This window comes from Aquila chrysaetos, chromosome 4 (genome assembly GCF_900496995.4).
Source record: "Aquila chrysaetos chrysaetos chromosome 4, bAquChr1.4, whole genome shotgun sequence".
Lineage (NCBI taxonomy): Eukaryota > Metazoa > Chordata > Aves > Accipitriformes > Accipitridae > Aquila > Aquila chrysaetos.
Genome location: NC_044007.1, coordinates 41,624,658 through 41,630,992, shown reverse-complemented (window position 1 = coordinate 41,630,992; position 6,335 = coordinate 41,624,658).

Genomic DNA, 6,335 nt, shown 5'->3' with positions numbered 1-6,335 from the left:
TGTATGGCCAATGCCTTGCTGACGGTGCTAGCCAATGTGTCTGCAGGGCCACTAGGTCCCGATGATTCCCTGCGTGAGGCACAGAAAAGGTGCAAGGGATGGATGTGTCTCTTTAGCTATGCTGTAGCTGACCCCAGTGTAGCGATTCAGCCCCCAGACCAAGCAGGTTAGGGTGGTCCAGCCCCCCGCCCATGGCCAGCCTCCCTTCAGGCAGGCTGGCTGCATCCGTACCGCACAGCCCTCATCCCAGGCTCCTGGGCGCTCCCACGGTACCCTGGAGCTGCAATGCGCAGATCAGTTTGGAGCTGCAATGCACAGATCAGTTTGCATGAAAGGGTTTTTTTTTTTTTTTCCCTCAAAACCCATGATAAAGATTTTGTAGCCCCCTGGAGCGTACGGCAGGAAAGGGAGGCTGTGTGTGCGTGTTTGAGTGGGGTCTTTTGTGGTGATGGGCATGCAGGGATAGTACTGGAGTACCGTGTAGGGCTGGTGCCATCTTGTCCATTGTCAAGGACAAAACGAAGGTGTTTCCATAGGGAAATGGGTTTAAAAACACACACAGGCCTGCAGTGAAGAGGAACTTCACTCCAAGAAGTGAAGCCCAGGAGTGAGCTATCACTTAAGCAACAGAGATACCAGGGCCCAAGAGTGAATTGATGAACTAAGTTATTTGGCAGTGCTGATATACCTTTTAAATCCCAAAGATGTGCTGAAGGGGTATACAATTTATTTACCTGTGTTTTTTTTACCACTGATCAGGCCAAACTTGCTCATATCCAGAAGTCATCTCAGGCTGTAATTTTTTAAATCCCCACAGAGACCTTGCTGCAGCAGTGTCCTTGGGAGAAAGGCGGGTTCTCTGCATGGCCCAAAGCAGGTGGAGCATTCTCATGTCATATTGCAAATTGGATGCTTAATTCCTTTGGGAGCACTTCCTTTGTGTGAGGCAAATTAAATCTCTGGCTTGTCTGAGGACAAGGAAAGAAGACTGTTTTGAGGACAAAGGGGAATTTCAACCCTCTCTTGAAACACAGCTTAATTCATTTTAAGTGTTTGCTTCTGTGCCTTTACCTACTTTATCTATTTTCTCTTTTGATAAGAAACATAGCATGGAATTAAAGCATTCTTTCAACACCATTCTGTGTTTGGCTTCACTCATATATTTCTACAGCCTAAATTGTTTTTCTACTTTTTAATTCAGTTGTATTCAAAACAATGGTGAAAGTCCCTTTAGTCTTAATGACAGAAGACCAGGTCTTACTGGAGGAACATCTTCTTCATAGAATCATAGAATGGTTTGGGTTGGAAGGGACCTTAAAGATCTTCTAGTTCCACCCCCCCTGCCATGGGCAGGGACACCTTCCAGTAGACCAGGTTGCTCAAAACCCCATCCATATGGGTGGAGCGTGCGTGGCTACTCCTGCCAAAGGCCACTTGCAAATCCTGGGATGGGAACGGATGTGATTTGGTTATATGATGTGGACACAGCTAACATCAGGAGAGAGACAGTCCCTGAGTACAGCCATCGTTATCCTCTTGGCTTGCACTGTTAATTCACCCTGTACTTGCAACAACACTGTAGTCACCTTCCACCAGTGTGAATTACAGGTGCAGAACAGGAGCAGTTCTCTGAAACTACAAGATCATGTCATCTGTTTGCTTGCTCCTCTTTATGGGATGTGAATCAATGATACTGAAATGGGACATTTGACATTGACTCTGGAGGGAGCCAAGACAAGGCCCTAAGTCACTAATGAGCCCATCGAATGTTCCCAATTGTTCAATTGGCCTTGAACAATTCCAGGGATGGGGCATCTCTTCTCCAGGCTGGACAACCCCAGCTCTCTCAGCCTGTTCTCATAGGAGAGGTGCTCCAGCTCTCTGCGCATTTTCATGGCCCTCCTCCGGACTCGCTCCAACAGGTCCATGTCCTTTTTATGTTGGAGGCCCCAGAGCTGAACGCAGCACTCCAGGTGGGGTCTCACAAGAGCAGAGTAGAGGGGGAGAATCACCTCCCTCAACCTGCTCGTCATGCTTCTTTTGATGCAGCCCAGGATACGGTTGGCTTTCTGGGCTGCAAGCGCACATTGCCAGCTCATGTTGACCTTCTCGTCAACCAAAGCTTCTAAGGCTTTTTGACTTCCATGTGTCTCTGAAGAGGAAATTTTCTGATTAATTTTGGGAAAGGCATGGAAATCTTGAGATAAATTCTTCTCCCAAACAAGATATAAAGAACCATTTGGAAAGTGACCAATGCGGGCAAATCAATTACAACAAATTATTCATATGATGAATTCCATTTTTTTCTGTTTGCAAATATGCACCATGAGTCTGATATTTAGAGAGATGAACTAGCTGTTTCTTGATATGCAGCTTATTTATGAATCGTTCATTGTAATTCCAGTCATAGCTCTTTTGAGGGCACACAGGTCATGCATTGGGTCCATTTTCCCTGACTGGATGCACATAATTCTTTCAGAATCTGGTACAAATATTCATTATGACAATATCATAGGCATGATTATTTGCTGCTATTATGAGAGTTCCTTTTCTTAGAGCATGGGGGAAAGGTATGCTCACCCAAAGCAATGTGCTGAAAAACTTCCATACAATTGGAATACAATTCCATACAATCCCAGCTGTGGAGATGGTTCTTGCTCCATCTCAGACATTTTGCATGTCATTGCAGGTCAGTTTTTCAGGTGTGATTGAAATAGCTGGCAATGGCTGATGACCCAGCTTCAGTTGACTTCAAAGCACAGAGAGAGGAGTGGAAGTAAGAGCAGAAAAATGCTGGGGGAGATGGATAAATGAAGAGGTAGCTTGGTACCTTTGCCTGCCCATCTATTGCTATGTTGGTGTGTTGATGCAGCGCTGCTGGGTGTGGAAATCCCCCCAAAGGCAATTATTAGACTCCTTACCAGCCTGAGAGAGGTATCTCCCATAGTGCAGATGTTTGCTGTGCTCATGGGACTGGTCTCTGGGAGGGCAGGGAGCAGGGCAAAGGCATTTTGGTGGAGCGGAGGCGCTGAGGAAAGGACAGGCTCTGACAAACAAGGAAGTAAAGTGCAGCCTTTGCTGCTGTCAAATGGAAAGCTGAAGGTGTCATCAATTACAAAAGCAGTTCACTAACTTCTGACCTGGCCAAATGGATCCACATCTCACAGTCCGGTGAGGAGCATCAGAAGGGACATTTACCCATTTCTGGTGTAACAACCACTCTGTAATGGAGATCTCTCATCCAGCCCTCGGTGCCTACAGATGCAAATGCCTGTGCCCCAGCTACAGCCCATGGCTGTAAGTGATGTGCTGATATATGTTTGGATTATTTTGGGAGGAAAAAAAAACAAAACCAAAACATCACAAAACTCTCTTTTGCCTTCTTCCTATCCAAACTTTTCTCTAGATGCAGGAGGTGCATCACAAAAATAAGCCTTGGATCAGCAGTTATTTCTGACCCATGGATTATGTTTGCTTTTGTTTCATATCACAGGGCCTTGTGGCTGTCTTGGCCTGGCTTAGATTTTCCTGGTGCTGTTCATTGAAATGTTTTATTTTCCACCATTGCCTGCAGGCACTGACATGGATTAGCCTTGGCAGCACCACGCAGGGGGCTTACACACCCTGATGCTCACTAATTACAACCTCCTGAACATCCGAACAGCTATAATAATACAGTGATGTATATATGAAGTCACAGTCTGTCAATGTATTGCCCCTGTGGTGTAAATCCTGCAAGCAATATACTCATGACTGGAAATCTCCTTATTGCATGGAGAGTTTTGTTCTTTAGAGTGGTTTCTATTTACATATGCTCCAGTTCTCTGAATGTCCAAGAGAATGCGATACTGCACAAACCTGCATCTTGAAGACATGTGGGGATGTTATTTCCTTTCTTTTCCCTTTATTTTCTTGCTTTTGACTCCCTTCTTTCTTCCCATTGCTACTTGCCAATGTTTTTTCTGGCAAAGTAGCTGAAGTACCCAATCAAGGAAAACACATATAAGGTTTATTTGTTTGTTTTAAATCTCTGTGTTAACAGTTAATGCATTTAACTTGCTGTCAGGGTGTAAATATAAGTTCAGCCACCTAACTTCTGGTGTGTGAATTGGTGAGTTACCAGTGATGAGGTGCAGTGCAGGGAAAGACAATAAATTTAGTCCTAAGTGAAACCTTTGAACTTTGTGCAGTGCAGCTGTAGGAGCTTTGGTCCCCCACACTTCTTCATCCAGCTGATCAACTTCTAATAGGCAGAATTACTTCCTAGTGTAGTGCAGACATAGTACTTACATACAAGTACTGTAAAGAAGTTGGCAAAGGAGAGAGGAGTTTTTTCCTACATAATATTGGCCTTGGAGGTGCTGATCCTTCTTCTCTGACTGCAGAGGGAGGCCAGCACAATCAGGTTCCTAACAGTGTGCCTCCATCGGGTGCTAGAGTTAGGTCCTAATGCTCTACACGACCGATGGGCTGGGTGCTGGGCACCCCTGAGCACCTGGAGAGCTCTGCTGAAATAGGAGAAAATGGCAGATAGTGTGTTCTGGATCATCTGTGGTGACCATGTTAATGAAGACATCTGGCATTTCTCGTGTCCGGCTCCACTTGGTTCCAAACAAGCTCTTTGAATGATAAAGAAAGACCTCACAGAACTAAAATTACTCGTGTATGCCCTCTTAACATCCCCTCAGCATGGGCATACCAGAGCCACGTGAATTTCATTGCTAGGGGGAATTCCCTACCTCCAGAAATGGGAGTGGATTTGCCTGTAATAGCAATTAGGGTTTCCAGTAGTGAACCCTCTCCAGTTTTCACATACTGAATGTATTCTCTAAAGGAATGACATCAAGACAAAAAAGGAAAATAAAAGGTCTGCATCATGATGTTTGACAGAACATATACACTACTTCTGCAGAGATTGAAATAATCATAACTAAGCTCATGGAAAGTTGCAAACTTGTAAAGGTTGTATGAAAAGATGCATAAATCAAATTTATAAAGTAATTTTAATGCACTTTTTTGGATGTAAATTCTTTTAGAGGACTCATCAACCACATTCGGGTATGAATCTTATTTAATAGTAAGAATGATGATGATTAAAGTATTAGACACTAGTGAAAACTTCTCCACTTCTGCAAAAAAAAAAGTTAAATCCAAGCCTCGAGGCAAAAATGTTAAAAATAGACATTTTTTGTATGAAACCATTTGCACAAATGAAACTAATAGGTTTTTATCTAAACCATCTGGTGGAGGAAAAGCATTGAAATGTAAAGTCACGTATTGAAGCCTCCAGAGACTTCTTTTGAGTGCTATATGTTAAAAAAAATTAAAAAAAGGAAGACTCTGTATCTTTTCTTTCATTTATCTGAGGCCTTGCTCCCCAGAGTCCAAGCTTTAACCAGTCAGCTTTGCTTTGGCAACCAATACACTCCTGCTTGTCTTTGCATTGCACTCCCAATAATGCAAACTCAATTCATTTCAGGAAAGTGATCAGTGGGTTAGAGTTTATGATTTGCTTGGGAGGATTTTTTTCCCTTAAATAAACGTCTACAGGAAACTCAGATACAAATGATGTTCACTTTTGTTTTTTCTGTACATGTAAAATCAGACTGTGAAACCTCAGTTTAAAATAGCACACAATTTACTGTAGTACATGAGGTGTCCCTTTCCCAATTTGAGGCCAAAGAACCATGATTTGCTGGGCTTTCTTTCTGTCCCATGTGTAGGGGATTTTGTGTAAAACAGAATCACAGACTAGCCCAGATCGAAAGGGATCTCTGGAGTTCTGGTCTACCCTATCCCCACAGTGCAACTTAGAGGGGCCTGTTCAGGGCTGTCCAGTCAGTCAAATTTTGAATATTTCCAAGGACAGAGGTCCCCCAGCCTCTCTGGGCTCCTGTGTCAGTGTTTTCAACCTCCCTCCTGGTGATTTTTTTTCCTAATACATAATCAGAATTTCCTCATTGCAACTTGCGTCTGTTGTCTCTTGTCCTTCATGTGCACTTCCAGAAAGATTTGGGCTCTGCCTCCTCTATGAAGACCCACTACACAGTTACAGACTGCAGTGAGAGCTCCCCTCAGATTCCTCGCCTTGAGACCAACCAGATCCAGCACTCTCAGCCTCTCCACCTGTGCCCTGTGCTCCAGCCCCTGACCGTCGTGGTGGCCTCCACCGGATTCACTCCAGTACGTCAAGGATTTCTGTGTACTGGGGTCACTTTTGGAAAGGCTCCCACCTCTGGGCTCAGGTTCCTTCCCAGTCCAAAGGTAACAACAGTACAAGAAGACAGGACAGCCTGTTTCCGGCTTTTGATCAAATTGTTCTTAGAAAATTATCT